Source organism: Mus caroli, chromosome 19 (genome assembly GCF_900094665.2).
Source record: "Mus caroli chromosome 19, CAROLI_EIJ_v1.1, whole genome shotgun sequence".
Taxonomy (NCBI): domain Eukaryota; kingdom Metazoa; phylum Chordata; class Mammalia; order Rodentia; family Muridae; genus Mus; species Mus caroli.
Genome location: NC_034588.1, coordinates 10,252,768 through 10,267,252, shown reverse-complemented (window position 1 = coordinate 10,267,252; position 14,485 = coordinate 10,252,768). Strand labels below are relative to the sequence as shown.

At 36.6% G+C, this 14,485-nt stretch overlaps 1 protein-coding gene across 2 annotated transcripts in view; it reads left to right on the top strand.

The window, feature by feature from the left end:
- Positions 1-6: 6 nt before the first annotated feature.
- Zfp91 (ZFP91 zinc finger protein) overlaps positions 7-14,485 on the top strand; it is a 31,087-nt gene continuing 16,608 nt past the window's right edge. The window contains exons 1-2 of one of the 2 annotated variants that reach the window (XM_021152550.2): positions 7-166; positions 5,151-5,179. The gene's annotated coding sequence lies outside the window, so the exon portion shown is untranslated. The remainder of the gene's footprint in view (positions 167-5,150; positions 5,180-14,485) is intronic. The other variant, XM_021152551.2, reaches the window with a different exon arrangement.

The window sequence follows — 14,485 nt, the reverse complement described above, 5'->3', positions numbered from 1 at the left end:
CGGCCGCCGCCGCCGCCGCTGCCGCTGTGTCCCGCCGGAGAAAGGCCGAGTATCCCCGCCGGCGNAGGAGCAGCCCCAGCAACAGGCCTCCCGACGGCCCAGGGCATCAGCCCGCGGCCGCGAAGCCCCCGTCTCCTGCTCAGGGCAAGAAGAGTCCGCGACTCCAGTGAGTAACAGTCTTTGAAGCGTTGGGGAAGACCCCCCTCTAGTTCTCACTCTCCCCTCCCGGCTCCCGTAGCGCCCGCTCCACGTGACACCCTGCTTGCTCTGCCCCCTGCCGGCTCGGCACGCCAGATGTCACGCCGCTGGCGGCCGGGCTCCCGCTGCTGCGCTGCCTGTGGCCGCCAGCCCACGCCCGAAGTCGCCCAGTGCAGGCTGCACGCCCTCTGCCTCCCGCCTGCTCGGTCCTCACTCTGGCTTCTGCACCCCCTTTGTCAGCCTATCGCTTCCAGTGTTACATCACATCCCCGTTAGGAAATCGGCCGCACCAAACTAGCCCTGAAGAGTGTTTTTACCTGTTATTAACTTAGCATTCGAGCCACTTACAAAGTAGCCTTCCTCGCTCTTCTAAATAGTCTGGTCGTCAAATGAAAACACCGCTGTGCCAATTACAAGTATATTTTATACAACTAAACTAGATGTGTAGTTCTTTTTACCAGTATATAAACTTTCTTTATGCAGATATTTTAACGTAGGTACTTATTCTTAAAATTACATTGGTCTGAATTACTACTTTGAACTAATTAGAGGCCCTTAACAGATGGCCAGGAGCATAAATATTTTAAATTGCTCATTAGAGTAATGCTTAAGAATAATTAAGTACATGAGTTTATAAGTTACACGTTTTAATCAGATTAACTATTCACTGTTTAAGAGTATTATGTCACTTGATTCAAAGAACAGGAATTTCGGTTTCAGATAACCTTCAATCTTCCAGTAGAGACAGTGCAAGGACTTGGCTTACCTTAGACCTAGGAAATTTTTAAAGCTTAAAAACAAGCTTGCTCCAGAATTGAATCTGTGACTTAGAACAGTTGCATGAGACACTTCAGGAATAAAATCCAAGTGTATCATATTTTGCTACAAGTGTTTTCCCCGGTTTTGAATGTGACTTAAGGAAGTTAACTTCTTTAAGAAAACTAAGGAACTATAGTTCTGTGGAAAGTAAAACTGTCAAGTTTTTTTTACAAATTTTTAAGCTGAATTGAAAGTTGTAACTGCTTTATGCACATTTTTACAAAAATCTTAATGTATTTAATCTCACAAACTTGAAAATATGTAAATCATTAATCTTAATTGGGCATAAATTCCTTAGGCAAAATCTTTTAACCTATGTGTCCTTCAGTTTCTTCTCTGTACACAGTTATATGGGGAATTACCTCTATGACCTGAGTTTGTGTGTGTTAAATATACCACACAATGTCTTACACATTAAAATAATAAATTCAACTTGTTGTTTTGAGGAGTGGTAGCCTAACAGAGGCAGGAGTACTTTACAGTGGTGTTTTTTGTATATATTTTGTAGTTTTGTGGTTTTATATTACCTTACATAAGCCTGCCACTTGAGAGCTAAGTACATCTGAATCAAGTGAAATTATACCTAGAATAGTGTTTAGCTTTTCCCTACATAGTAGGAAGTGCTAATGGACCTTGAATCTTGTAATGTAATGATAGAAACAGTTGGGTTTTTGGATGAATATGATTACTTGGATTAGTTTTTTTTTTATCGGTTTTTCTTGTGAAGAGGAAGAAGCAATCTTAATGTTCCTTTTCATCTAGTACTATAGTTATGGTGATCTCTGCCTTCTTTTGCCTTCAGATTTATCCCTTGCTCGTGTATTTACAATTATACCATTTTATCAGATTCTAAAAATTAACTTTCATTGTTTTTCTTGCACATTTCACTTATTCAGTGACTAACAAATCAGAGAGATGTCAATACATACATTCCAGCTTTGCAGTCCTTGTTTGAAAAGTAACTAGGGATAGTACTGTCACTCCTCTAGGGTGTAGAAGGCTAAATTAGATCTGGCCTTGTCTTCAAGGACCTTGAAGGAAACATTGATTAGCACTCATTTGGTTTGCAGATGTTCTTTGACAGCACATTTTTAAAAATTCATATTCTATTTATCCTTTGAGACATGCAGTTTTGAGTGTCAGTTTACTGAACTCTGACCTTGATTAATCTCTTCCAAATAAAATGACATTTAAATGGATCACAGGGCCCCCAATGGAGGAGCTAGAGAAAATACCCAAGGAGCTGAAGGGATCTGCAACCCTATGGGTGGAACAACATTATGAACTAACCAGTACCCGGGAGCTCTTGACTCTAGCTGCATGTGTATCAAAAGATGGCCATCACTGGAAAGAGAGGCCCATTGAATTCGCAAACTTTATATGCCCCAGTACAGGGGAACGCCAGGGCCAAAAAGTGGGAGTGGGTGGGTAGGGGAGTAGGGGGGAGGGTATGGGGGACTTTTGGGATAGCATTGGAAATGTAAATGAGGAAAATACCTAATTAAAAAAAATGACATTTAAAAGGGAGATGAGAAATGTAATGTATTATTAAATTATTATAATAAATTTGTTCTTTTCAGATCCTTTTCCCTCCCTGGTTAGCTTTTCACCCACTTTCCCTATCCCTGCTTTTTTGCCTACAAAATTCCTACAACCTAATAGCCTATATTTTTCTTTCAATTAAAGGAGTAGCCAAATACATAAAATCATTTAAAATATCAAGAACATAATTTGTGTTAACTAAAATTTGTGTTATTAATGGAAGACATGTTATATAGTAAAGCTTGAACTTGATGGATGTTCAGGCTGAAAATTGGATGTCTCTGCTTGTACTGTTCATTGGCTTATGACCATGAGCAGCAAGTCACTAGCATCTTTAGAGCTATTTTGTCTTGTGAATTTTGAGTTTGTGGCAAGAGCTTTATAGCTGAATAACAGGTTATACTTTACTTGACTCTAGAACAACTTGACATTTTTGAGACTTGAGAATACATAATATGAATCCAGGAAAATAAAAATTACAGAAAATATATTCAGAAGAAAGGTATCAAGTTAAATGTTAGATGTGTTATACACGAAGACCTAAATAGCTAGTAGTTAAGAAGATAGATCCAATTTTATGAAGTTTGTGTTATTCAAAAATTAAGCTCGTTGTTTGCCGTATTTTAGTTATGGTCCTCATTTCACTTGTGGATATGCTTCAAGAAATGGCAGATATAATAGTTTGAAGGTTGAGGATATAATTTTTTTCCCTTTGGCTTGTTTCTTACAGTTTTTGTTTTTCTTTTTTGGTGTGTTTGGTTGGTTTGGATTTTATGTTTATTTCTTTCTTTGAATTTTGTATGAAACCAAACTGTCCTCCTAATCGACATATCTTCTGTCACTTGTCCTCAGCCTCTCAAGTGCTTTGATTAAAGGCATGTACCACCATGCCTGGCTTTTCCACTCCCCTACCCCACCCCGAGACAGGGTTTCTCTGTGTAGCCCTGGCTGTCCTGGAACTCACTCTGTAGACCAGGCTGGCCTCAAACTCAGAAATCCACTTGCCTCTGCCTCCCAAGTGCTAGGATTAAAGGCATGCGCCACCACTGCCTGGCTCCATTTTTTAATAAATTAAAATATCCATGTGCATACAGCAAAATCAAATTAAGACTAGCATAGGAGGCAAAATGTCTTTATTCACTTTATTCTGTGGTATAAAAGCAGATATCTACATTCCAGATTTTAAAACTCAACAAGTAAGTCTTAAAATGTAGTTGTTGGAAATTCTTTTTAAACTACTTAGATTTGAATATTTTTAAAAGTCTTTAGGATCAGTTAAGTGACACATGAAGAAAAGTGTTTTAATCTCTGATATATGGAGTTCAGGGTTCTTTGTGGGGTTGTTTGTTTTCATCAAAAGTAGTAATAAACCTGTAGGTGGCATTTTCTTGGTGTTTCCCTTGAAGGGTTGTGGAGAAGTATGGATGAGGTGGTGAATATTCTGAATTGACAAACACAGCTCTTTGTTTCTAGAAGGCTGCAGTTGCACAGCACTGGAATCCTAAGTGGTTGGGATCCTAGGGCAGTCAGGATAGTAGTAGAAACATTGAATGATTTCAAAAAACATTTCAGGCATCCAGCAAGTATGTTTTTAGTGCTCCATTTCCTAAAGTGAAGGTGATTCACAATTGGCTTGGGTCAGTTGGGAAGTTTCTAGCAGGATAAAGTCATCATAGTACTAAGCTTTTTAAATTGAGGTAAAAATCACAGCTGTTCTCTCATAAAAACATCTTTTAGTTAAGTTTATTTGCAGTCTTTCTGCTGCTGTATACTATGTGATATCTTTATGATTAAAATAGGAAGCCAGTTTACTTCTGAGTTTGGGGAAGGGATATGGAATACATAATACTTTATCTACCAGTTACATGTGATATAAGCTATCCCAAATTAAAGTCCTAGGGATCTCTTTGTTTTTTAAGGCTTATAACTTTGAGCTTTTTACTTGTATTTAATTTGTAAAGTATAAGTAACACTTATTTCAGATATGTATAGATTGCCTTTTTAGAGGTTTGTTGGATTTGGTGATCAATTTTGAGGACTCTTAAAATTCATTGAATCTTTTTAGGGAGATTGTTCAATAAATACAAAGTAAAGGAAGTGGTGTAACAAAACCTCATTATTCAGCAGTGAGTGAGAGTTACTGACATTTTACTATACCTACTTGGTAGCATGTCTCAGATGTCATTTCAGTCTTTCTTACTATACTTGTATAAAATAAGCATATTCATTTTCTTTCATAACCACTTTTAATAAAATTAGCAACATTTTCCCTTTTTTTTTTAATGTTTAAAAGCAACTATTACAGAAGATAATTCTGTTTCTTTACTGTTGTTTTTAGTGGCCACTCTGTAAGATTACGTTAATCAACATTAAAAATTTTGAGTTCCTTGGTTACAGTAGCTATTTCAAGTGATCAGCAACCACATGGAATAGTATAGATAGGGTATTTCTACCACTACTGAAAGTTAGGCTTTGCTTTGAACAACATATTATAGATGCTTTATTATTCTGGAGATGAATCTAAAATAAATACTTGTGCTTAAAGGAGATGTACAAAATTATTCATTTAACATGACTTTTTTTTCTTTCAGGTGTATAGAAAAAATAACAACCGATAAAGGTAAGATTCATTGGTTGCTTTGTAGTCTAACAGAAAGGGCACTACACTTAAGCCTGATTATTCAGTGTTCTTCCATTCAGAAGGGACTTTATGGAGTAGGCCTATTGGAGAAGTTAAAATCTATTTAGAGGACAGCAAGCAGATTTGAACAATACAGTGTCTTCGAATTTAGAAAATCAGTAATAGGTTCTAATTTACAGGCCACTCTAAGTTTTAAAAGAAGTAACAAAAATTGTATATAATAATAGTAAAGTAACTGGTGAACTAGTAGAAGAGTGCGGAAAGTGTGCTAAGATTTTAACTTGAATAGTTTAGTGCCTGTATGCATGTTATATTTGTGCATATAAATATATGACATTTTATATTTCTGTAACTTAAATGAAGTTTTCTTTATGAAGTATGCTTTGCAATTGTTTAAATCACATCTAAAACTTTGGTTTTTATATTTGAAAGAATGGCAGTGTGATTAGGAATCAATAACTTGAATTGGTGACTTTTGTCAAATTTCTTCCTTGAGTTTCTTTTCTCTGATTCTTGGAATATAAAGCTAATATCTCAAATACCAGGTAAAAGTATTATATAGAGACATGATAGGTATCTTTGGGGGGTTGTTTTGGTTTTGTTGGTTTTGTCTAGCAAGGTTCTTGTTACTGTTTGGAAGGTGTTAATATCTGCCATATGTGGAAGGTCTGTTCCTTATTCAGAAATCACTTTGGAGATCTTACTACCCAGGGAAAATGTAGCTTGATAATGAGAACTACAGTAGTTTTTACTAAAAGAAGTTTTGTTTGCTTTTGTTTTTGATTTAAGAAGTTGGTTTCTATCAGATCAGAAAAGAGTTATCTTAAAGAAAATTTCGGACTACTTATGGAGATGATTTTTGCTTGAGTATTTTAATCTGGAATTGCTAGCATGATGGGTTACTGTGCTGTTGGAAAAAGCTGAAAACTTCACCCTGGGTTTGGGTATGTTCAAATTCCCATCTCCTCTATGTCTTCATTAGTCTAATGTCAGTGCGTCTTAAAAGAGGAAACTTGACTTCTGTTCGCCCGCTGGCTTCATTGGTCCTCAACTGATGATCGTTTACTTTGTTTATATGACTGTTCATAACTTTGCCTTTTTAACGCTTTCTAAACTTTCTTTTCTTTATTGTATTATCTGTTGCTATCTATATAAGTAGTAACATAAGAACCCTGCCATCCAAAAATTACACAGTAATTCGCTTTACATTACAAGAATCAAAGAAAGAAGCTTGAAGAAGAACTATGACAAAGAAGTAACCAATTCATCTCCCAAACTTGGTAACTTATAGTGTAACAATTTATTATTTCTTGGTTGGGCTGTTTTCCTCTACTGTATTTAGTCTTTTGAGGGAGGAACTCCCTATTTTTCAAATTGGCATGCTAATTTACATTTCTGTCAGGAGTGCAGCATTCTTTTTTTCTAGGTCCTTACACTTAATCATTCTTCTTGATAATAGTTTGAGTTGACAATTTCATTGTGTGTGTTATCAGTATTTATAACCGTGGGGGTTTTGTTTAGTGTTTCTAGGTGGGCATATGGCTTATACTTGTAAATCCAAGCACTCAGATATCTTAGAAGGATTACCACAAAATTCCAGTTCAGCCTCAGCTACGAATGTAAAACCTTGTCTCCAGCAAACAAGAACAACAGAACCTAAATTTAATACCCACAGCCTTTAACAAAAAAGAAACTGTCATTTGCAGATGTAAGTAGATAGAGAACATTAAGTGAAATGCACTTGGCATAGAAGGACAAATGCTGTGTTACGTTAATGTTACATGAGTTGTAAATTACTGTTATAGAAATAATAGAAGAATGTTTATCAGAGACTAAGAGGTTGGGGAGCTGTTGAAGATACGGTACAAGTTTTGTTTACAAAGTGCATTTCAGTGTTTTCTTGTACTGTACTTTAGCACACAGTACGTAACAATGTAATAGACCTTTCAAAATTGCTAAAGTCATTTTACGTGCTCACACAAAAAATGGTAAAATCAGTGAACTGGCAATTATGTTAATTTGCTAAATTGAAGCTTTATAGTATAAACAAAACACACTTTGTGTGTGTTTTGAATGTAACTTCCAATTTTCTGGAGCTTAGTTGGCAGTCACCAAATGCTGCGACAGAAGAGCAGCAATAGGCGATGCACCTGCAAGTATTTCTTGCAGAGTGGATTTGCTTCCTTCTGCTGCAGAAAGCCACCATTGGGAAAGGTTTAGTACTCCCACATTGGTAGTGGCATAGATAAAGGTCCCACACAGTGTTAGCAGGCAAGGAGAGTAGACGCAGCAACTGGTAGAAGTAACCTAGAAGTTCATGGGACTGCAGGCTTTCAGAGACATCTCTGGAGATTTTATTCATAGCCACAAGGCATTTTGGGTACGATATTAAAAGTTGCCAGGCAATGGTGGTTCACACACCTTTAGTCCAAGATTTTAGGAAGCAAAAATAGGTGGAACTGAATTCAAGGCCAGTCTGGTCTACAGAGTGAGTCCCAAAACAGCCAGGGCTACATAGAGCAACCCTGTTTTGGGGGGTCATGATGGGGTGTGGAAATTGATGGTTGAATGAGCCTTACCTCTGTTAACTATTAAGCTAATTATACATTTGAAATAGATGCTGAGACAAGGTTAAATTACTTTTACTACATTTACTACACCACTAAGTAGAGTTACTTGCCAGTTAAAAATGAATTTTGAGAAATTCAGGGTTAACCAGTCCAGTAGAAATTCAGGTAGTTGTTGGTTTTAGAGTTTTTAATCTAAACTGTAGACTGGAAACTTGGGGTTTCTAATACAGTCTTGAGATTGAACTTCTTCCCAAAAATTAAGACTTAAAGTCCTTCAACTGATCTAGATTGGTGTTCAGGCAAACAACTGAGCACTATAACACAAGCATATTAATACTGAGAATTAACTTCATAACTAGATGTGGTAGGAAAGGTCTATAATCCTCAGACTTGGGAAGCTGAGGCAGGAGACTTTAGAGTTTGAAGGCAGTTTGGGCTCCAGAGTGAGACTGTCCCAATCTCCTGATGCTGTGTTTGTATGCACACACTGAAATAACTTCTAAAGTAGTTATGCATTTCTTAGCTTACAGTTGTTTACCTCTTTTTGCTTTTGCCATATCCCCCATACATGATGTGGGACTAGACTTACCTGTCTGCAGAACTGTGTAAATAAAGGTTTTTGGTTTTTGGATGGGTTTGTAGGGGGTGTTGTTTTGCTTTACTTTTTTGTAAATTGTTTATTTAGTTTTCTTAATTTTCTTCAAATTTCTCGTTCTTAAAATGTAGGACTAACAAACTCTTTATCTTAAATTCTCAAAACAGGACAAATAGCACCAGTTTGTAGAGATTTGTTCTTTCTACATGCCAAACAGCCAGTCTTTTCTATGTAAGACAGTAAGTGGGGTTCCTCTGCTTAATTGGTTCTCAACCTTCCTAATAGGGCAACTGTGTAATACAGTTCCTCATATTGTGGTGGCCCCCACACACCATAAAAGGATTCTTGTTGCTACTTTATGACTAATTTTGATATGGTTATGAATTATAATATAAATGTTTGACATGCAAGATAATCTAATATGCAACCCGTATGAAAGGCTCATTTGACACCTGTAGGGTCTTGACCCATAGGTTGAGAACCACTGCTCTAGTTGACGTCAGTTTGATACCCTGTTCCAGTATCACCTACCTGGGGGTAGTATCATCCTATTTCACAAGTTGCTCCCACAGAATTGTTAACCACTTCCATTGCCAATTTCAAGTCCCTGGTTTTTCTACTAGTGCTTTCTACCAACACCAGTTTCTACATTGAACCAACAAATCTGCTAGAGTGGTTCATGGGACTTGAAAAACAGAATATAAAGGAAATATGAAAGGATTTAGAAGCATAGGGCAAGGAGTATCAGCTGAAAAGGTAAAGAGCATCCATATCCTTTCTGCCTTGATGGACCACCTTCCAGGAACCTGTGTTCACTCAGTCCAGGCTTTTTGAGTTTTTCTGGAAGCTTTACTGAGTGAAATGGTTGATTTAATCACTGGTTATTAGTGGTTAGCCAACTTAGCCCTGGACTTCCTGCAGGTGAAGTGAAGTTTCAAATATTCAATCACACCTTAATATTTAATGTTTACTGTCCTAAAGCTACCCAGAAACTACTAGTCTCAGTCTTTTAATTAGCATACAAGGACAATTACTAGATATTCTTAAATACTGTATACTCTTATTTTACTTTTTTTTTTTTTAGTTGTAGGTTAAAAACAGGACTCTCATTGCTTTTCCTTTTATTTTCTTTTTTTTCCCCTAAACTACTAAAATGCAAAGTAGAAGTGTGTGAATGAATTGGTCTTTATTTTCTCTCAAGAATAATGTGGGGCAGGAAGCTTTTGAAGATAGGAGTTAGATGCAAACCTAGTGGCATACACAGTAGTCCCAGCAGGCAGGAGAATGTTGGTTTGAACCCAGCTGGCACTGTTTAGTTTTAGGCCTTGTCCTAAAAAAAGAGTGAGGTGGATGTGGCTTTTCCGAAAAATAGTTCATTGTCTTTAAATAGACACCGTCTTGCATATCTTGGGGGGGGGTTATTTCTCATAAATAATAAAAACACATGGGATCTCTATGATCAAAACTTCTTCGAGATAGAATCTCTTTTCTGTTTTTGCCCAGACTAGCCTAAAAATAAAACAAAATCCTCCCATCTCCTACTCCCAGGTGCTGGGGTTATAGGCATGTACCTAAACAGACCAGTGTCAAACTACTTTGAAAACATGTTCTTTTCTTTCTTCCCCTACACTCTGATTTTGAGAAATGGCAGTGTAACTCCAATTATTTAACCTCTCTGGTGTGCTTTAAAACGTGTTTCTTATTTGCCTTACTGCCTTATTTGGCTTTCTGAGTCTTTTATCACTGTCTGGATTTAGTCCCATAAAATGTTATTGAAATGTGGCTGCATTGGCTGTTTGTGTGTTCCTTTGGCTTTGTGATTAAGCCACTTTTATTCCTTCATAGTCACTTTAGAGATTTTTTTAAAAGCTAGCTTAACAAAATATGTATGTATCCAGTTTAACAAGTCCCCTGAACACTCTAAAGCCTTCATTAATGCTGATACCTTTTTAATCCCATCTGTGCTCTTGGAATTGGAAGAGTGTATCAGTGACTTGGATGTGATTGTAGAGCTCCTTTCCCCACTGAGACGTAAGATAATTTAAAATTGCTGTATTGCATTACATAAGAAATCACACTAAATGTAGTGTCTTAAAAATGAATGATTTGATATTTTTCTGAGATGGATGAGTAATTGTTGTTTGGACTCACTGGGCATTTGTGAGATCATAACTTCGGAAAGGGCCATCTGGCGTATAGAGCAGCTGTTATTCAGTTATAGGTTCTCTTGCTTGTAGATGGAAGCTAGACAAGCTAGACAAGACATGACAACCTAGGGTAGCTTTGTAAAAGGGAAAGTACCACTACAAAAATAATAAGATCTCAGTTATATAACATTTACAATATAGTATAATTCATCACCAGAATTCTCTGACTTTGTAGATTTTTTACACCTCCAATGTTAATGCTTTCACAAGCTGTTCATTATCGTCTATTTCATTGCTAATGTCCTTATTCTGCTCTTAAAAAATAATTTTTATTGAGAATTTCATAAAATATACAAAAGAATATGATCATTCTGTGCCCACTCCACCCCCCACTGTCCCCAAACCTAAGTCTTCAATTAAATAATTTTTTTTTTTTTTGAGACAAGGTCTCAGCCTAGGCTGACCTCAAATTTATGGCATCTTTCTTTCTGCCTTAGACTACTAAATATTAGGATTACAAGAGTGCCATGAAGCCCTGATTCTGTATAAACATGCAAATCTGAAGTCAGGTGTGATAATCCAGCACTTGAGAGGCAGAGGCAGGAGGATCAGGAGTTCAGATCCACCTTAACTATCTAGAGAGTTCAAGCCAACTGGGCTATATGATACCCTATCTCAAAGAAAGAAACAAAGGAAAGGGGGACCAAAAAGTCCAGTTGTGCCACTTACCCTGCTTGAATTCTTTCCATAATTGTTAAGATAAAATCCAAATTCTGCCAGGATCTTTTTAATGTGGTGGTGCTGTTAAATCTTAAGTCATTTTGATCTGGCTTTTTGCTTCTTTCTTTGGGGTATTTATGCACACTTTCTTTGTGCTGATCTAACATCTAGCTATTATTTATCCTTTAGAGTCCCGGAATATCTATTAAACATGGAGCTAATTGTCCAGTAAAGAGACCATTAAGTAAACACAAATATAAAAGCTGCTGCTTAAAGAGAAAGCAAAACCAGTCTTTGATGCATTTTAAGAAACAAAGTTAATTTACCTAATGTCAGTACTGTGAGAGCCAAAAGCAGTGGTTGTTTTATCCTAAGCTTTTAATATCACCTAAAAAAGTGTAAGTATATTAAATTTATAATTTTCTATCTATGCTCTATAGGCTAGTTTATGAACTGAATAGTAATAAACAGAAAAATAGAACAGGCTAATTTAAATGTTAACATGTATAAATACATATAATGTGGTTAACTTAAGTGAACCATTTTCCTTGGGATTTATCTCAGTTGATAACTTCCCTTGCATTCTGGAAGACTTTCCCAGCTCCCTAAACTATGGTATTGCTCACCTAAATTCCAGCACTCAGAAAGTGGTTAATACAAGGATCAGACAAGGTCATCCTCAACAACACATACCCAATTTAGGACTAGCCTAGGTTGATAGAAACCCTGCCTGAGGAAGCAGGGTAGAATAAATGAACTTGGGCAAGACTATGGGTCATTTAATTAATTGTAGTTTGAAAATCCGTCACATTTTCTCTTGGTTTGTGTTCACAAAAAAGGTTATTTCTGTTTTGATACATAAATATGTGCACCTTTAGATTAAGTTAACTTTTTTTTTTTTGGTTTTTGGTTTTTGGTTTTTCGAGACAGGGTTTCTCTGTGTAACCCTAGCTGGCCTCGAACTCAGCAATCCGCCTGCCTCTGCCTCCCAAGTGCTGGGATTAAAAGTGTGGGCCACCATGCCCGGCTTAAGTTAGCTTTGATGGAGTAAATTTTCTTATGGGTCTTTTATTTAAGTCACTGCACTATATAGATAATCTTGGCCTTGGCCCTTGTCTAGATGTAAATTGTCAAATCTGAAGGAAGTTTACCTTGACCTCTCCTGCTAAGTGCTTAGGTACAGACACATACAATAGGGAGGATTTAGACTTTGGACTTTTCTGTACTCTTCCATTGCGACTGCTATAACTTAATGTGTGAACATGAGGAAATTAGTTACTTTTCTTTCCTTAGAATATAAAGATAGAGGAAACTGGGAAGGGGGAATAACATTTGAAATGTAAATAAAATATCTAATTAAAATAAATAAAAGAATACAAAGATATGACACAATTATTTGGCATGTTTATGTGAGCTAAATTTAGAGAAAAGGAAAAAAATAATTGCTCACACTAGGTAGGTATTGCTAATTCTCAGTAAGACAAAATTAAGATATGAGAAGACCTTTACGGTACTTCTAACCCAACCAAACATCTGTTTCAACAAGAACCAGGTATTAGGTGTATTTGACTTTTCTAAGCCTTAATTGGATAAATGGGTAGCCTGAGAAGCACAGGACCAAATAATGGGTTACCCCATCTAATATATTTCATCATGACCAAATGGCTGCAATTCCTGGAATTTTATTTAGCTTCCTCTTGCTTAAGAGAATTAGAAAAAATATTCTTCTTGGTAATAGTATTTCATTGTCTGAGTTTATAGCACTAACCATTTTTGTCAAATTGTCTTAGCTGCTTTGGCTACCTGCTATTACCATCTTTGAATAAGATGAAGCTTGGCTCCTTTCTTCTTTCTTCATAATTATTTATAGTAATGTATGTATTGTCAAATCTGTTCTCTTTGTATAGTGAAGTGGTAATTGTGTAATAAAAAATGTAAAGCATACAATTCTTTGACAGTATATGTGGTAGTTTGAAATGAAAATGGCCCCCGTAGGCTCATAGTACTATTGGAAAGGATTAGGATATGTGGCCTTGTTGGAGTAGGTATGGTTCTTTTGGAGTAAGTATGCCACTTGGGATAGACTTTGGGGTTTCAGAAGGCCAAGCCAAGTCCAGTGGTTCTCTTCCTGCTGCCTGCTCATCCTGATACAGAACTCTGAGCTACCTCTCTGTGGCCCTGTCTACCTGCATGACACATGCTTTCCATAATGACAATAATAAACTAAATAAACCACTGAATGTCAGCAAGACCCAATTAAGTGCTTTCTTTTATGAGCTGCCATGGTTATGACAGTTCTTTAAAGTACTAAAACATTGACTAAGTATTATACAACCGTGGATTCCTATTTAAGTTTTAGATGTTTCCATTATTACCAAAGAGGACCACTACACCATCTAAGAGCAATTATTCCTTCTCTCTCCAACCCGGATTCCATTCCCTATCCAAAAAAGTAATTTCTACTTTCTACGTCTATATTTTCCTTTTTTTGGATATTTCATATAAATAGAATCATAGAACATATGACTTTTGTGTCTAATATCTATTGCATAGCACATGTTTAAGGATCAGGTTTTTGTTTGGTTCCTGGCTTCTCTATTTTGAAGACTTGGGGTTATATGAGGCCCAACTAGTATAATTAGGTTAATAGAAACAGGCTTCAAAAGTTTTCCCTGTCCCAGGTTCTCACTGCAATCTCTGTTTCTTCAGTCCATCCTATGAGACTGCCTCATGCATCTACTGCCATACCTTCCTGCCATAATGGACTGAAATCTTTAAATTTTCCTCCCTTGCTTTTGTCAGATATTTTGAACAGTGGGCACAAAATAACTCATAGTACAGATGTACAAGGTTTGCTGATTGGTAGATAATTGGGTTATTTACACATATTGGCCTTGGTGAATAGTGATACTATACCATTTCTGTATATAAACATTTGCTTGGTTAAATCTGTTTTCACATTTTGACATGTGACTTGTCTTTGCTAAGATAAAATGCCTGAGAAAACAACATATAAAAGGAAAAGATTTATTTTGGCTCCTTGTTTCAAAGATTTGCAACTATTGTCATTTGGTGTATGTTTCTGGGCCTATAGTGAGGCAGTTATTTTTTCCCCATTAAAAATAGATCCTTTCCTCATCTAATATTTCATGGTTACAGTTTCCCCTTCTCTTCTCCTCCCAGTTCCTCCCTACTTCCCCTTCCATCCAAATCCATTCCCTTTCTATCTCATTAAAAAAAGAACATGCTTCTA